General features: G+C 33.1%; 1 long non-coding RNA gene across 2 annotated transcripts; it reads left to right on the forward strand.

Moving 5' to 3' along the window:
- The first annotated feature begins 797 nt into the window (after window positions 1-797).
- LOC145073976 (uncharacterized) lies at window positions 798-3445 on the forward strand. Of its 2 annotated transcripts, none has more exons than XR_013691629.1 (3): window positions 798-1035; window positions 1140-2228; window positions 2318-3445. It is a non-coding gene; the product is annotated as an uncharacterized LOC145073976 (long non-coding RNA). The 2 variants fall into 2 exon arrangements; XR_013691630.1 differs by having other exon boundaries at window positions 1140-1259; window positions 2109-3445.
- The last annotated feature ends 14344 nt before the right edge of the window (window positions 3446-17789 follow it).

The raw sequence follows: 17789 nt of genomic DNA on the forward strand, positions 1-17789 counted from the left end.
ATGAACATATCTTGAGGTCTAGGTTACAATGAAGGTAGGTTACAATGAAGGCTTTTGGTCCTTTTCTGTCAATTTTTATATAATAAATGAGGATAATTGTGCACATATTTAATGGTGGTCCATTGAACTTATATTTTCAATTTCATAAATTATTTGTTATCTTTGATGCAGTTCTAAAAAAATATAACATTTGATTTGATATGAAACTTATATAAAACATCTTGAAATGTTTATTAAAGGGGTTTGATATGTTTTTTTTTACATAATCTATTAAAAGAATGTATTTTCAGATCGTTTAATACCACAACTAAAAACTTCTGATTTAGTCTCATAGCATTTGATATATCTCTTATAAGTTCTGATCAAAAGATTGTGTTGTATTTGAGTCAATTAGGTTTTGAGTCAACCAGATACAACTCAATCAATAATTATTAGATAGTCAATATTAAATTTGTTTTTATAATGAATTAACAAAAAGAATGTTGTTCTTACTACAACAATTATAAGTTTGATGGGACAATTTAAAAAAAATCAATATATATATATATATATATATATATATATATATATATATATATATACACTATATTATTAAACATATTGTCAATTTCTTAAAATTTAAGAGGTACGACTATTTGAACATTTGGTATAATCATATTAAGCTTCCAATCATCTGTAAGTCCATATGCGCACCTAAATCTATCTTACGGTATTAACTCTCAAGATGTTGAAAACCATAATTTCTTCTACATTCTACCGGTTGCCGCCATACCACATCTATCCTCTCTCTCTCTCTCTCTCTCTCTCTCTCTCTCTCTTTATTTGCGCTTTTAAGTCTGCGGCAACCCTTTGTTACCAACTTACCACCAATTTTTTGAAGTCGCCATTACAAACTCTCAATCACCTCTATCGCTACTCCTCCGATGTCTATTAAGCAGCCTACAACAAAGCCCAGATTTTAACCGAAAGAATGATATATCAATTTCTCCTTCGTCTTTCCCTACAAACCATAATCATCCCTTTCACTACATGAAGGTTTCTTTCTTTAAATCATGTCTCTATGTATGTGTGCTTAACTATGTTTATGTGTTTTTCTAATCCTATAAATGGTGAACTTTTATCGTTGTGTTGATATGCAGATCTAAATAGCACCACCTTTACATCCATGGCTATCTACACTACATCCACCTTATTCAAATTAGACAATGGTTCTCTCTCTCTTTCTCTTGCTGAATTGGGGATTATTGCACCATCACGAGGTATGGCTGCTAATAATATTTGTTTTTGATTTATATGTTTTCTTTTGTTGTTTAATTTTGTCATTTTCAGATGTTCTTTTTGTTGTACAACTTTTTCTTTTTGTTTGAGTGTTTGAATTTACTTGTTTTGTTGTTTGAAGGGTTCTGATTAGCTGGCTTTGTTGTAAATCAAAATTGCTCGACAATGATGCTTCTTCACCGAGTACAATGAATAAATATTAGGAATTAGTGTTTGATATCATAATCTCGATCTAAAACTTAGGGTTCCTCTCTCCCCCTTTTAAGGTTTGGTTTCTTGATTTAATGGCAAGTTCTTTCTCGATGTAGATAAAATCCTCTTTCTGTCTCTTCGATCTAATGGTAAGTTTTGTTTATAATCTCTGTTCCTGAACTTGCAAGTATGATTAGGGATTTCCTGCACTACAGATGGTATAAGGTGGCTTCAAGACTGTAGTCGGTATTAATGTTGCTTTATCGGTTCTTCAGGTTTTAGAACATCTATCTAACTAATCTTTGATTAATGCAATGATTTTCAATATGAGATAAAGTCAAGAGACCAACACATAAGCTCTTACCCTTGAAATTCAGTTCTTTTCGATTCTCTACATTTATTTCTTCCAAGATTCGGTCATTGCCCTTCACCACCAAGCTTTACTTTGATGTACTATCTCATGATACCGTTGCTGCCCTGGCGATTATCCACCACTATCGCCACTTCCAGACCAACTCTCTATCATCTCTCTTCCTCTCTCGATCTGTGTAGTTTAGATTTATATTTTCTTTATTTTGTGAATATCCAACAGGTTAAAATGCTTATAAAATAAATTTATTTTTTGTTTTCGTTTTTAGTTGCAGGTCAAAATAGTTATGTCTCACCCTGAAAACAGTGGTCCTTTGGTGTTTGCATCTCTTATTTTTCAACAAAGAACACAGTTAGAGTATCTCAGAAACGAAGAAGATCTATATTTTGTATAGCTTTATATTATCTTTATTATGTCAATCTCCATGCTTTAACAAACAATTATAAATGAAATTTATAATCGTTTTTTTGTGTACAGTGATTTTCCAGGTTTAGTGGAGGAGGAGGTTGGTTCTGTTGGGCAGTGATGTTAGTATTATGTATGGGAGACTGTTTTTGTCATCAGGTGTTCTGTTCTACTGGGTGGTGATTGTTTGTAATTCATATTTAATGAGGTATAACAAGCTCTCACATTCAAAAGCTTTGAATTTATCTGTGTCAAATATCAAAATAAATAATAGATATTCAATGGAGATTAAATTGAAGATGACTCATAATTTGTAATTCTTTTACATATTTTGAAACCGAACCGATTCAAGTTTAAACGTAGAGGTACCACGTGACTTTAACAGAATTAGAAGTGTAAAGTATTGGTAACTGATTAATGCTCTTTTAAGGTAAGAAACTCAAAGTCTTGTAAATATTTTTGAAAATCAAATATTCAGTAAATATGCATTACAATGTGAAATGTATGGACAAACGTTGAAGTTTTTTGTTTGAAACCTTTTATTAGTTATGTGTGATTGATATTATTCATATAAGTTTTTTTAGGTCCGCCACTTGCACTGGCGCCTGTGATGCACTGTAAGTTTTCTTATCCTTCCTTTGTGATTTGAAGACTTATTAATTTTTTTAACCATATAAGGTGATATCAATTAACTATGGGCATCTTATTTTGTTGATTTGTAAATTTGATAGTCGGCATCTGCTGAAGAAGTTATCATCATGCGTTTTGTGGAGTTCTAAGGCCTAGTCGTGCTCGCGTTTTTGGAAAACAAATCTGGGTATATGGCTTAATGGGTATAATCGATGTAAAAGTTGATAAAATCTCATTTATGTCATTTAAATATTGTGTAGAAATATCAGCCAATTCATTATTTATTCTTACATTAATTAAATAGGATGAAGGTATAATAGTCAATACGTTGAATATTTAGTGGAACTGTCAAAATAATCCTTGGAAAAATCAGATCCCATAGGATTATGTGGTTTGTTTTACTATGTCTGGTTTTGACCCTTTTTATTAAACTCAAAGTTGATATTTTGTATGTTTTTTAAGACACGAGTGGAGGGAAAGTCAAAGAAAGAAAATTGTTAAACGAATGAAGGGTCAAATTAATAATGTTGAGGATAAATTTGGCAGTATGGTGATTGCTATTTTTGGGCAAGCTTGACGTTCATTGCTTATATTAATAAAAGTTTCATCACTTTCATGTGTGTTATCATTTCTGCAGTTTCATGTAAGTACATAAAATTTTAACATATTCAAATACATGATAGGTTTTATTTTCAGTTGACTTGCAAATAACTCTTTTTAGATTTGTGTATTCCGTATAACTTTTTGATTGTAAATGAATATTAAGGCTTTTAAAACCAAGTTCTTTGTAACTTCTTTCATCATCTTTGAATTTCAATGTTTGTTGAGTTTATATCTTTTTTACTTTTTGACTAATCCAAGCAAGCATAAATATAATTCTTCTCTATTATTTTAATTTTGATGACATGCATCTCCACTTTGATAATATTCCCTAATTTGAGATGAGTTTTGCAATACCATTTTTGATTTTTGACTTTCATAAAAACGAATTAAACAACATAGTTTTTACTAATATCTATCGCTTGCTATCAACAATGTAAAACACTAAACCATTTATGACAAAAAGAAGTAATCACCTCTAGAAACTAATTTATAAAAAAACTATATGCACCCGTCGCTTGGCGTGGGCAAACGACTAGTGTATATATATATATATATATATATATATATATATATATATATATATATATATATATATATATATATATCATGAATTTTAAAAGGTATAAGATAGAAAACTTTTTGTACAAATCAATTGTGCATAAAAAGTCATTAATATTTACCAAAAGTTTGAAAATTTGAATTAAGTAAGGTTATTAAGAAATTTAATTTGAAGCAAATTGACAAATTTAAAATATTAAATTCATACATATAAATTAATTTATATTTCTTAAATACACACTGATATTAATTAATTTACATTAAATATATAAACAATCAATATAAATATAAGGTCTAAACATAAATATTTTTTCAGAAATGGTAATTTTTTATTACATAATAACTAATAATAATATCTAATAATTATTTTCCCGTAAGAAAATTATTCGCCCAAAGAACTATTTATCATCGCCGCTTTGTGCGGGCACACGTCTAGTGTGTATATATATATATATATATATATATATATATATATATATATATATATATATATATATATATATGGTTAGGTGTTCTAACTATCTATTGTGTGCATGGTTATGCTTATATATATATATATATATATATATATATATATATATATATATATATATATATGGTTAGGTGTTCTAACTATCTATTGTGTGCATGGTTATGCTTACAAGTTTAAGTATAATTCTGAAACATTGGAAAATGTTCAATGTACGGCAAGACGAATAAAAAGAATCAAATTAGGCAGAAAGATAAAAGTTTCTCCAATCTGAAAATATGAGAGAGTACTTTAATATTGTGTTTATGATCATCTTAATGTTTATGGAAAAACCATATCACAATTGATCATCTAAAGACCTCTTTAGTGCATTTGTATGGCTAAGAAGATGAATCGTGAATTGTTGAAATGGTTTAAATCAAGAAGATGAGTCATACTTCGTTCCCAAAACAAGTCTTAGAGTCATACTCCAAGATTGTAACCTTGAGTGACATAATCTTAGGAAAGGTTTAAAACACTTATCAAATGTAGAGTAAAAGTTTTCTACTCATGTACATTTGAAATTGGTAAGTTGTGATGTTTTGGATAAAACAAAGACCAACTAAGACCGATTGTGTGAAATGTTTGTCTTGATAAGAATCCACACTAACTCTTGACAAGCTTCAAGAACTAATCAAGAATAAACCTATTGTTTATCACTAGCACACGACTTGAGGTTTGTAACCTATCGTGTTGACATATTCTTATTTATGTGCCCATTCCAGTTAAAGTTGACTATGCATGTTGTTCTATGAGTTCTCAGTTGTTGCATAACTACTTGGAAGCAATGTTAGGCCCTTGTGCTGCCAGGTGGCAAGAAATTAAGATTGAACAAGTTCAGCCAATATGAGTTTGGATTTGTCACTAACCTTGTCTTGTAATTATGGTTTTGATAAATTAACAGGGATAGGAACACATACACCATAAAATCTAAGTGTCATAAGGTTTCTCTCCGATTCATGAAAATGATAGTGAGAAAACGCTTTCACCAAGTAGATCTTAAGGAGATAGTAATTGTGATATCTACATTTTCAAATTCGATTTTGATTACGACATCCCTTTTCATAATTTGAATTGTGAGAAATGGCAAAGGGTCTAAATATTACAGATTTATGGTCGTAAATTCTGAAATTGTTTAGAAACACATGTGAGCTATCTAAGGAAAGGTGTGTGATTTTGAGAAGCCTAGATAAAGTCTTATCAAAGCATCTTGTATCAGAAATATGAACTTTGGTAAGAAAGTCAATAAGTATTGATTTCTAGAAGTCTAGCTGATTTCTGAGTACATGTCAAAGCTAGTGGGAGCATAAGTGTTATGCTAGTAAGATAATAATTATAATGCGAGTGGGAGTATAATTATTATGGAAGATGTTGCAAGTTAGCAATGTTAATTATAGAAAACAAAAGTTTCAATTCGCAAAGTTACAGGGTTTGAAAAGTTGTTTTGTTGTAATTAAGGGAGATGAATTTATACTTCATTTCAAATCTAAAATCTTAGATTGAGATTTTAATCAAATTTATTCAAATATATATGAATGTTATGTTGGAATGGTTCAACATAAGGAAATTCTATATATGGAAAGCTTAATTGTGTTTTCAAAATTTGGTTATGATTACAGCATACCTCTTCGTAATCAAAATTTTGACAACATGGCAAATAGAAATATTATAACAAAAGAATGATTAAGTATCATGTCTTTATGTTAGACATTATGAATCGTATCCCATATGCTTCAGGTATAGGATCGATTGCATGTGCTATAATATTCTCGTGTTCTAAATTTTCCAAATGCCTAGGGCATTAAGACAGAAAAGGAATAGAACATTTATGGCTAAAGTGGTTGAGCAACTGTTAAGGACGATCTAAGGTTCGCCAACGATTGGTCGTTTAAGGACAGTTGGAAGTATAGTAATGGATGGACCATATTGACATTATTATGAATAGATAGGAGTCTATTAATAATAAGTTGTCGTATGATAAATATGGAATGTTTCCATATTGGGAGTTGAAGAATAGATGAAAAAATTAGAAAGTTTCATGCAAGAAGGATGTTCAAAGGAATGTACTTTGAATTTGAGACTTCATGGAATTGTCTTGAAACAATCTCCAAAAGGAATATTATGTAATATCATTGGTCAAGTCTCTGTGACTTTTGGCACCTAGACATTACAAAAGAATCATTGCATGATAAGTCTAGAATCTAACACTTTCTAGTAGTGACAAGAATTTGGAATTCTTACACTTGCAATAAGGATTTAAAATTTTGAAATGAGCATCATTGAAATGTTTTTCAATTGATCTATTTCACAAAGTAAGGACCATAGACAAACATAGTGTGCATGCTTGATACATGGCATAACTATTGTTTAGAAAAACATAGTGTGCATGCTTGGAGCATGGCATAATTATTGTTTTAATTCAAGTATTAAGTTGATTATTCGAAACATTATACAATGAATGATGAGTAATCAATATGGCTCAAAAGTTTTGGGGCCATATAGGATTAGTATTATTCTTGTGTTTCACTTTGCATGTTTTTACTTCCCGAATAACTAGGTTATTCAAACCATCCACGGTCGATCATACTTTGGAAGTAGGTATTGAGGCAAGACTGTCATGAATGGGTATGTAGTTTGTCTAGGAGAAAGTGGCTGCAGTGTTCATGAGTACTCCTGGAATAAGATTCGAGTATTGGATTCAACCCACGCTCATTTGAATCACTTCATGGATTTTATCTCGAGTGATCATGAGACGATAATATCTTATATTCTTCAAACGGAGACGTGTGAGTTGTAGTTGCGATTCGGTTGCACATTGACATATGTAAACGCACTAGTAACTTGGTTGTTATAAAAATTATCGTTGTGTGTAATTTGATGAGTAAGTACAAGCGAGCATTTGGGTCGAAGTTTATCCGTTCCTTTTATCCCATGTGGATAAAAGCGATGTTTGTGGGCCCCTCGATGATTTAGTGATGACATCAGGCCTGGACTGATTTGATTTGTTCAATTAGTCGGTCGTCATAATTCGGAAATCAGGAAAAAAATAGATGGACAGAGAGAATGATTATAATCCATGTCTCCGTCCATATGATATCTAGAATGGAGGAATATATGATCGCTTATCTAATGGACACGTCATTGACTAGGTCAGAGTTCGACGGCGGCTTTTAAGAGCTACGATTACTAGTCGGGTTGGAGTCATGCTTGCAATAATAGTTATTAGAATTATCCCAGTGGGAGACTGTTGGATTAGGTGTCTAAGCCCATAACTATAACTGGTATGTACTTGACCCGAGAGTAGCATGGTCCATTTGGGTTGTATGGCATCGAAACAGTTTGGATAGACTTTTGTGAGAAGAGGATATTTATGATTTATTAATATATTATAAGTTCTAATATATTATTATTATGAAATCATATTATTTAATTAGTATTGATCAAGAATTAGTTTGGAATTAATTTTGTGATCAAAGGAGATTAATTAAATAAATGGGGATTGATTTGGTAAATCATTCATTCTTATAAAGTGGGCTATGATCCATAGTTCTTCATGTTGGGCTAAACCCATATGGTGACCCATGGGTACTCCATGGAGGTTAAAACCCATGGATCATGAGGAATATGGAAAGTCATGAGTTACACGATGTAACCCTAATGTACACACTATATAAAGAAGCCTCATACTAGCAAAATGTGCACTTAAGATACACAAGTGAGGGCTAGCCGATTTTGGTGCAATATAATCTTCTCTCAAATTATTCCAATTGTTGGTGGTGTTGTGTGATTCCATTTGAGGTGCAAAACTTGGGGCACTAAGTTCTTAAAGGTCCAAGGTTTCCAACTACAAGAAAAGGTATGTTATCTAACTTGTTTTATTACCCAAGTATCAATGTTTTGTATGCTTGTTAGGGTAATACCTTGGAAAGTTCAAGTTTGCATGTATAATAGAGAAAACATAGATCCAATGTATTTAGGGTTGCATGTACACCTTAGGAGGGTTAGAATGCTCAAAACCCAACAAACATAAATCACAAAGACAATATGCAGGATACCACAATACTCAATATAATCACATAAGACTCTCCGGTCACACAAAGATTACCACTCTAGGTAAGTATAGTGAGAAGACTCACCTCGGATGATGAACAACTCCAATGGATGCTGCTGCTGCACACCAACCTCTAACACCGAACCAAAACCCATAATTTTCCGATTAAGATCTAAGACCAAGCCTCACTCATTAGGTCTAAAGATAGTTCACTACCCGAGCCACAATTATCTCATGATTATTGGGCCCACCAAGGCCCAATACTAAATGGGCTCTCCCAAGGCCCAACTCTTAAACTCAAGTCCAAATGGAAAGTACAACACAAAGGCCCAAGACATACATAATATTACTCTTATCAAAATCTCCAGCACAGTAGGCCCAACACTTAAGGCCCAAAGTGAGTTTTAGCCCAAAAAGCCCACAACAAGGTTACGCGGGGCGTATCTCACTTGGTACGCTCAACGTACACATGAATCTAGATCGGGCCATCGGGGACACTTGATCAGTATGCGGGGCGTACTAGATTTACGCTTGGCGTACGTCCAGACTTTCTTTTTCCCACTCTCTTGGTCTTAACCCGTTAAGACCATATCCATACTCTCAGATCTAGACTCCCTAAAGGATCATACTCCATAAAAGTTCATGACTTTAAGCCTTTGCATGGCTGATAAAGATCCAAACCCAAATACACTCACTCTTTACTCCCAAAAATGCTCACATCTCATGCATGGGGTGGTTTTAACGTCCAAGACCTCATTTTTATGAATCATTTCCACTAGAAACACTTAAAAGGACAGATATTAGGCTATGGAGTTCAATAACTCATAAAGCTTCAAGATTTGGGACCAAAAACCCTAAAATGGACTATAATATGCACATTAAAAAAGGATGAGAAAGCTCTGAGCTTTATACCTTCAAATGATGCTCCAACCACATGAAAACTCAGATCTAAGGCCTGGACTCCAACTCCATTCTCCTCAATGCTCCTTCTTTACTTCAAGGATATCACAAGAACACTTAAAAGCTCGCAAATGGACACTCAAGCTAGAGGAACGGATATTAGGGTTTTGAGAGGGTTGAAGGCTGGAAATGGTGGCCAGAAATGAGGCCATCATGTTCTTTAAATAGGGACACACCCCTCATTTAGGGTTTTCACCCTGTGCCTAGTACGACCAACATACCCTCTGTTATGCCCAACGTACTAGGTGGCTCCGCTTCAAAATCACGCACATGAGTACGCTAAGCGTACACTCACGTACGTCTCGCATACTCAGCTGCCACCTTTCTCAAATAAGGGACTAAACTCGCCAAATCTTCAAACTATCATAGTTTCCTCGATATAAGTCTGTTTCCAATGAAGCTCATACCCATGGAAAGGTGGCGAGAATCCCTATGCTTCTAGTAGCTCGTCGCAGCCCCGAGGCTTCCTCATGCCCGGGTTGCAGCCCATGAACCCTAAATCACGGCGATCCAAAACAGGATGTTACGTATCATATTTGAACACAAAACTTATATAAATCACAAGTTTATACAGTCCATTTATAGTTTAATTTACAAAATTCACAACTTAATACAAACCATTTTACAATAATTCACAAACTCAGAGAAATAAAATATTCAAACTCTACTGCTACCACCACCAACGCTGCCACCAACCACCTGTACCAGCATCACAACCATCATTTTCTTCTAAATCAGATCTGTAAGTTAAGTCATGCATTAATAACTTAAATAGTACATTCACAGTCTAATAAAACTATTTATTTCACTCATTTTGAATTTAATGCAAAACTATTATTAAAACTAATGTATTCTTGCATACTTATACAACACAAAAAAATAAATATATTCAGAAGAAAATTAACAAAAAATGTCTAAATAAATCATTCATATTTTAAATTGCGAATTTAATATATTAAGCTGTGAATAAAATTTATATTATTTCAAAAGCAACCAAAAAATTATAAAATAATCACAGCTTAATGTCAATTCATTCACAACTTAATACAATCAATTCATAATTTAATACACACAATTCATAGCTTCATATAGTCAATTCATAGTCTAAAAAGAAAATTCACAGTTTAATGCAGTCAATTCACACTTTAAAACACAAAAATCACAGTTTAGTACACAAAATTCAAAGTTTAATACACAAAAAGTATGCATCCACAACCATATTTTCAACTTAACACTCTTTATATAGTCAATTTAAAGTTTATACACAAAATTCATAGCTTAATACAAATAACTTCATACTTTCATATGCATATGTAGCACCTAGTTCCTGGTATGTAAATTTATCTAAGTATTTTGCATTTTTAGCCTTGGACTCGACAAGTTGTAGGCCCGACTCGCCGAGTAGAGTCGGGATATGGAACACGTTTAAGTTGGCGACTCGGCGAGTCCATATTCTGGACTCGGCGAGTCCCCGCTGTCTGATGAAATCCTAATTTCAAGGGTTTGCACCCTATTTAAGCCATCATATGTGCCCCAAGCTCGCCCCCTTCACCCTCAGAGCTCCCTATATCGTCCTAACCTCGTTCCTTGTGAGATTGAAGTGCTTTGGTGTGATTTCTTGAAGATTTTGAGAGAAAAAGGAGAATAGATCAAGAGGAGAAGAAGGAGGCCAGACATCTTAGTGTTATTTCAGAGATTCCTTGAGGTATAACTCAGTTTCCTTCTGTTTTCATGTTAAGAGTCCCTTAGAGCTCCATTAAAGTCCTTCTTGAGCCATTTCCAAGCTTGATTATGAATTAGGGTTTGTGATAAGTTGATTAACCTTTAGATATAGGCATGATTGAGCTCCAGGAGCTCGGATCTACTGCCTTTATGGAGCCATATTGCATGAAAGCCTTAGATCTACTCTTTTAGTGCATTTTGAGACCTAAAACCTTCATTGGTGTTTATTTACACGTAAAGTTCGAAACTTTACGTGTTAATCAAGCCTTAAGAACCTAGATCTATGTATGGCATGAGCTGGATTCAAGCAAAATCGAGTGTATAGTAATTGCCTGTGAAAGACTCGGCGAGTCGTTCATCGGACTCGGCGAGTCGATTCGCGAGTCCCCGAGTTTTCCCCTTTTCGTGTTTGCTGAGTGGAGTCGTGAGTCGTGGGGGGTGACTCAGTGAGTCGGAAGCCAGAATCACCCATGAAGGAACTCGGCGAGTCAATGCCCTGACTCGGTGACTCCAAGGCAATCTTCTTGCCTTAAGAACAGACTCGATGAGTTGTTCATACAACTCGGCGAGTCTCATCATAGAGTGTTCTTCGGATGAAGATGAACTCGACGAGTTGTTCATACAACTCGGCGAGAAGGATGAAGGACTATTGGACATCAGTTTAGAAGGAAAACTTGTCGAGTCAATGCCTAACTTGACGAGTAGAGACAAGATTATGGTCGATCGAATGGATAGGGACTCGACGAGTTGGAGAGCCAACTCGGCGAGTCGGGTCAACTGGAAGTTGACTTTGACTTTGACTCTTGGCTTGGTTAGGGGTAAACGGTCATTTTACCCTAAGGACGATTAGCAGTATTTGATTGAGAGTTCTGTGGGAATTACAGCCGAAGGATTTCTGGAGCAGCGGCGGCAGCAGACAGACAGTTCCCACACAGATCAGCAGCTACTACGAGGTGAGTTACCTTCCAGTAGCGGTGGGTCTATGGCCACAATGTCGGCCCACCAGTAGGAATTGTATGTTAGATGATTGTCTTTGTGATATCATCTAGGTTTGCTATTACCTGATATGTTATGTGCTGGCATGATATGTATATGCGATAGTAGTAGAGTTCGGTTGTTAGGACCGAAGGGTAGGTCAGACACCCCAGATATGTCTGACATTATGTGATGATATGTTTATATGTTGGCATGATATGTTATATGTGATAGTGGTAGTAGGAGGGGAATAGTCCCCAAGTTCGGTCGTTAGGACCGAAGGGTAGATCGGACACCCTAGATATGTCTGATAATATGTTATGTTATGATATATGTGATAGTAGCAGTAGGGGGTGAAATAGTCCTCGAGGATCGGTTGTTAGGACCGATGGGTAGTCAGCACCCCAGAATGGCTTGACATGGGTAGTCAGCACCCCAGAACGGCTTGACACGGGTAGGTCGGCACCCCAAAATGGTCGTACCGGGTAGGTCAGGCACCCTAGAATTGCCCGGCAGTATGTATGATAAGTGATTGTATGGTATGTGGTATGATGGGGGAACTCACTAAGCTTCGTGCATACAGTTTATAGTTTTGGTTTCAGGTACCTCTTCTTCGAAGGGGAAGGAGCTGGCGCGGAAGCGGCACATCACATACACGCTTTGTATTCCGCACTATGAGATCTTCCTGGGGATTTGTACTCTGACATTATTACGTTTTATAAAATGGTTTCCAGACATGCGACATCTTTTATGAAATGATATGATCGGTGAATGTTTTATTTCTAATGTTTTGCAAAGTATATGTTTTAAAAATGAAATTTTTTGCTCGTATTTTGGGGTGTTACAACATAATTCACAGCTTAATCTAGGCAATTTACAGTTCAAATAAAAAATTAACAGCTTAATCTAGTCAATTCGTAGTTCAAATTTTTTTTTTTAAGCTTAATGCAATCAATTCACAGTTTAAAACACAAAAATCACAGCTTAATACACTAAATTCACATTTGAATACACAAAAAGTAGTAGTCACATCCATATTATCAACTTAGAACACTTATTACAATTAATACACAATTTAATATAGAAAATTCACAAACTAGTATACTAAATTCAAAGTTTAATTCAAAAAATTTATACATTCACAACTTAATACGAGTTAAAACTAAGATTAACAAAATCATATGAAAAATGAGAAATTAAAACATCAAACTCACACTTTAACAGAAAAAAATATTTTAGGCCTTTCTTTCATAGTATTCACTACTTAAAACCATATCAATTCACCCATTCACAGTTAAAACGAACTTTAACATAACTGAACAATAGTTGAAACATTAAAAATCAATATTCATAGCTTAAAAAAAATAAATTCACATTATTCGAGAAAACATTAACATAATAACACATCTTTTAAGTTTTAATTCACAATATAACAACCATCAAACATATACTATGAGTAACAATTTGATGCATATGTTATAACAAATAAGAAGAAAAAACATAGATCCACAACTTAACAACAGGAAAAAACTATGATTAACAAAAATAAACAGTAAATGACATATTAAAACATTAAATTCACAGCTTAACATGAGGAAAAAAATAAAAATAAAAAATTGACATACCTGATGTGTTCTACTGGAGGTCAGAGAGAAAGAGATGGAGAAGGTAACAGTGTTGGAACGTATCTAAGGTTGTGGAACTACCATCAACTACCGGTACCATAATTTTAGCTTCAGATATATGCATGAAATAGCACAACATAAACCAGATCTAGAAAAATCGAACCATACACACCAAATCTGACTAGATTTGAACATGATGTCGACAGTAGGAGGTTGTGGTGTGCCATCAGTGGTGGTAGTGATGGTGGAAATGAAGTTGACGATGGTATCAGCTTTGACCAAATCGCACCAAAACTAAAATGTTTTGCGTTTTAGAAAGGGAAAGTGAAGCTGAAACAATTTCGTGACTCGAGATCTTAGACCAAGTGGCGATCGACGGTGGATATGGAAGTATTTTCATCAGATCTTGTAAGATACATGTTTCCGTTGGCGGTGACAGTGATGGAAGAAGGTGGTGGTTATCACCGCTCACCGGAGCTCATAAATCTGGAGGAGAAAATGGTAGATCTGGAGACGAAATTCGTAGATTTGAATACGAAAATCATAGATCTGAAGATGAAAGTCGTAGATCTAAAGATGAAAAACATAGAACTGAAAACTAAAGTTGTAGATATGAAGCTGAAAATTGTAGATTTGAAGCTGGAATTATAGATCTGAAGCCAACCGGAGCTTGTGGATCTGATGGCGGTGGTTCGTCGGTGGTCGGAGGCGACGACGATATGTCGGCGTTAGGAGGCGTCGACACCAGGGGGTGGTGGCTGGTGGCAATGTTTATGTGTTCTTCAAGTTTGAGATGAGAGAGAAGATAAAGTTTGTGTAGTGTGTAAATATGATATAATAAAAGATGAAATGTTGTTCGGAGAGTTTGAGAGGGTTTGGAAAGTTTTATTGCTAATTAAGTTTGAAAGAATAGACCAAAATAAGTGGTTCATATGGTTCTTAATCTTTTTTGTTATATATATATATATATATATATATATATATATATATATATATATATATATATATATATATATATATATATATATGGAAACGTGAATATACCCTTAAGGGTATATAAACTTAGGTATCCAAACACACCATAATACGTCGTTTTGTTTGATATATTCATTATAATGTTCTTAAACTTCAGCCCTAACTTGATTTAATTTCAAGATTTTCGAAATTTCACTATTATCTTTCTCTTATGTCACATCTTTTTGTCGAACACCTATTAGGTTATATTTATTGTAGTTGAAAATGAAAATTAAATAAGAGGAAGATAAATGTTTAATTTATAAAAATCATGAAAGTAAATCAATTTAGAAGTTAAATTATTAGAACGTTGGACAATTATAATGTATTATATGATACAAAACGACGTAGTATGGTGAGTTTGGGTACCTAAATTTATATACCCTTAAGGGTATATTCACTTTTTCCCATATATATATATATATATATATATATATATATATATATATATATATATATATATATATATATATATATATATATATATATAATAGGCAGGGCCGGTCCTGATGGTGGGCAACCCAGGCGACCGCCCCGGGCCTACGACTCTTAGGGGCCCAAGATTTCTGAAATATATAATATATATACATATAATAAATAAATTTTATGTATATGTCTTCTAAGGGCCCAATTACCAAATTAACCTAACTTTAGCTCAATGAAATAACCTATTTTTATCTAGACTCTAGAACACATTTTGAAGTAACGTTAAGCAAATACTGTTGTTTAGGGCATCGTTCAGGAATCTACATCTGGTAAGAGCCAATTAATCAAATCGACACCTCGTGAATCCTAATCAAAATAATGATTCATAATCAATTATGAAGCGCGACTTCTTCCCTTCTCGTAGTCTCTTACCAACCTTCAGATTATAATCAGTTATGTCGAGTGAATGCAAATTTGCAAAGCACCCGGCGAATGAGATAAAAACCATAAGGTTGGCTATAGATTTTTATTGTTTGTTTTGTTTCCTATGATTCTTTTCTTTTTCAACTATTACTAGTTTCTGATTTGATTTCTTATTCATGTTTCTTATATTTATTATTTGTTTGTTTATTTATTTTTTGATTTTGTTTGTGCATTTGTGTCTCAGATTGCTGGAGACTGGACTATGAATTCTTTCTAACTTTTACCTACGTTTCATATTTTTTACTTAACAATGTAATTTTTTTGTAGATATCTGATTCAAAACTCAAAATTTTAAATACAATTCTAATTTTTCTGATGTTTTAGTGTTGTTTTTTATTTGATTTTGTATTCACGTTCCTAGTCCTGGTATCTAATCAAATGCTGAAAGCTTATATTCTTTTTTTCGGGTTTTGGATGTTCCCAGATTTCTCGAGACGTGATTTTATATCTTCTACCTACATTTTAGATTTTTTACTTAAGAATGTAATATTTTTTGTTGATATATGATTCAGAATTCAAAACTTTAAATCCAGTTCTAATTTTCAGATGTTTGATTGTTTCTAATTTTAATTTGCAGTTGCACCTTGATTTAAATTGAATATGATATTAGGCTTCTACAACTTTGAGGCATAAATCATATACCAAAGATGTAATATTTTCCCATAAGTAGATAGTGTTTAACTATTTACAATCTACAATGTTTTCCAAAAAATATTTATCTGGAAGCCAGAAAAGGAAGAAACGAAATATTTTTGATGCCTTCAATCGAACTTATAAAGGATCTATGCATAATTTTTTCAAACCAATGAGTTCTTCTAGTTTGAATGAAGGAGAACTAATTTGAATTAAAATGATATTAATTTCTCTTTTAGGTAATGTTGTGATTTCTAATATTAATAGTGATTTTTGTGGACTTTGTAACGATGTATTTATTTTTAAATTAAATTAAATTATTATTTTAGGGGCCCATTTTTCTATTTTCGCCCTGGGCCCGCAAGACGTTTGGACCGGCCCTGATAATAGGCTGATTAAATATATGGACGGTTTGGGTTGAACTACTAATATCTTATCAAAAAATTTATAGTTTTTAAATGATGAGCTAGTAGATATGATCATAGTAAATATATTAACTTTTTTAAATTGTAAAAGAAATTAAAAACGCTTTATAATGTTAAAAATGTTTGAATACATAATGGGCGACTTTTTAAGTATTCAGTATTTTATTTTTAGCTCTATTTAAAGTACCCAATAGTGAATAATGGACCATATCAACCGGTTTTGTAACATACATTTTCGCAATTAAGGTATATCTTAACGACATTGAGGTTAAATATCTATTAATTAAAAAAAGGTGATATATTAATATATTTGTTGATTCCAAAAAAAAATTAAAAAAAGGTAGAGAAATTAAAATGGAAGAATATTAACGGGTAGTTGGAAGTTGTAACTTTGATTTGTTATACCATTGTTTGATAATAGTAGTTGAAATTTTTTGAAATGTATAAAATTACATAAAATAATAATTGTTTAAAAAAGATAAATACATAAGTATATGTTTAATGGCAATTATGAAAATTGGTTAAAAATGTTCAATAGTTTTTTCGTAAAGGGCCCTCGCTCTAAAGGGTTGATGACAACTATCCTGCTCTGTCAGAGATAATTGGAATGAAATTGGTATGGTTCGCTAGCTCTTTCTTGGTTCTGTTATTTTGGGTTGTCGACTCACTCTATGCTGTAGGTTGAATTGTTCCAGAACCGCTTCCACGGAATTTTAGGGACACTACATAAAAATAGTTTTTGAATTTGTAATATTTTATTTAAAGTTTAAACTAAAAGTTTGTACTATCAATTAAAATTTTTTGTTTAAGTAAAACTTTTTATTAAAAGCTAAAAGCTTTTAAACACTTCCTGCCAAACAATGACCCAAAATTTTTGTTATTTTTAAAACAACAATCACTTATTTAATGATTTGTTGCGAATGGAGCTTTT

This window comes from Lactuca serriola, chromosome 9 (genome assembly GCF_051521515.1).
Source record: "Lactuca serriola cultivar US96UC23 chromosome 9, Lser_US96UC23_V15, whole genome shotgun sequence".
In the NCBI taxonomy this organism is placed as follows: domain Eukaryota; kingdom Viridiplantae; phylum Streptophyta; class Magnoliopsida; order Asterales; family Asteraceae; genus Lactuca; species Lactuca serriola.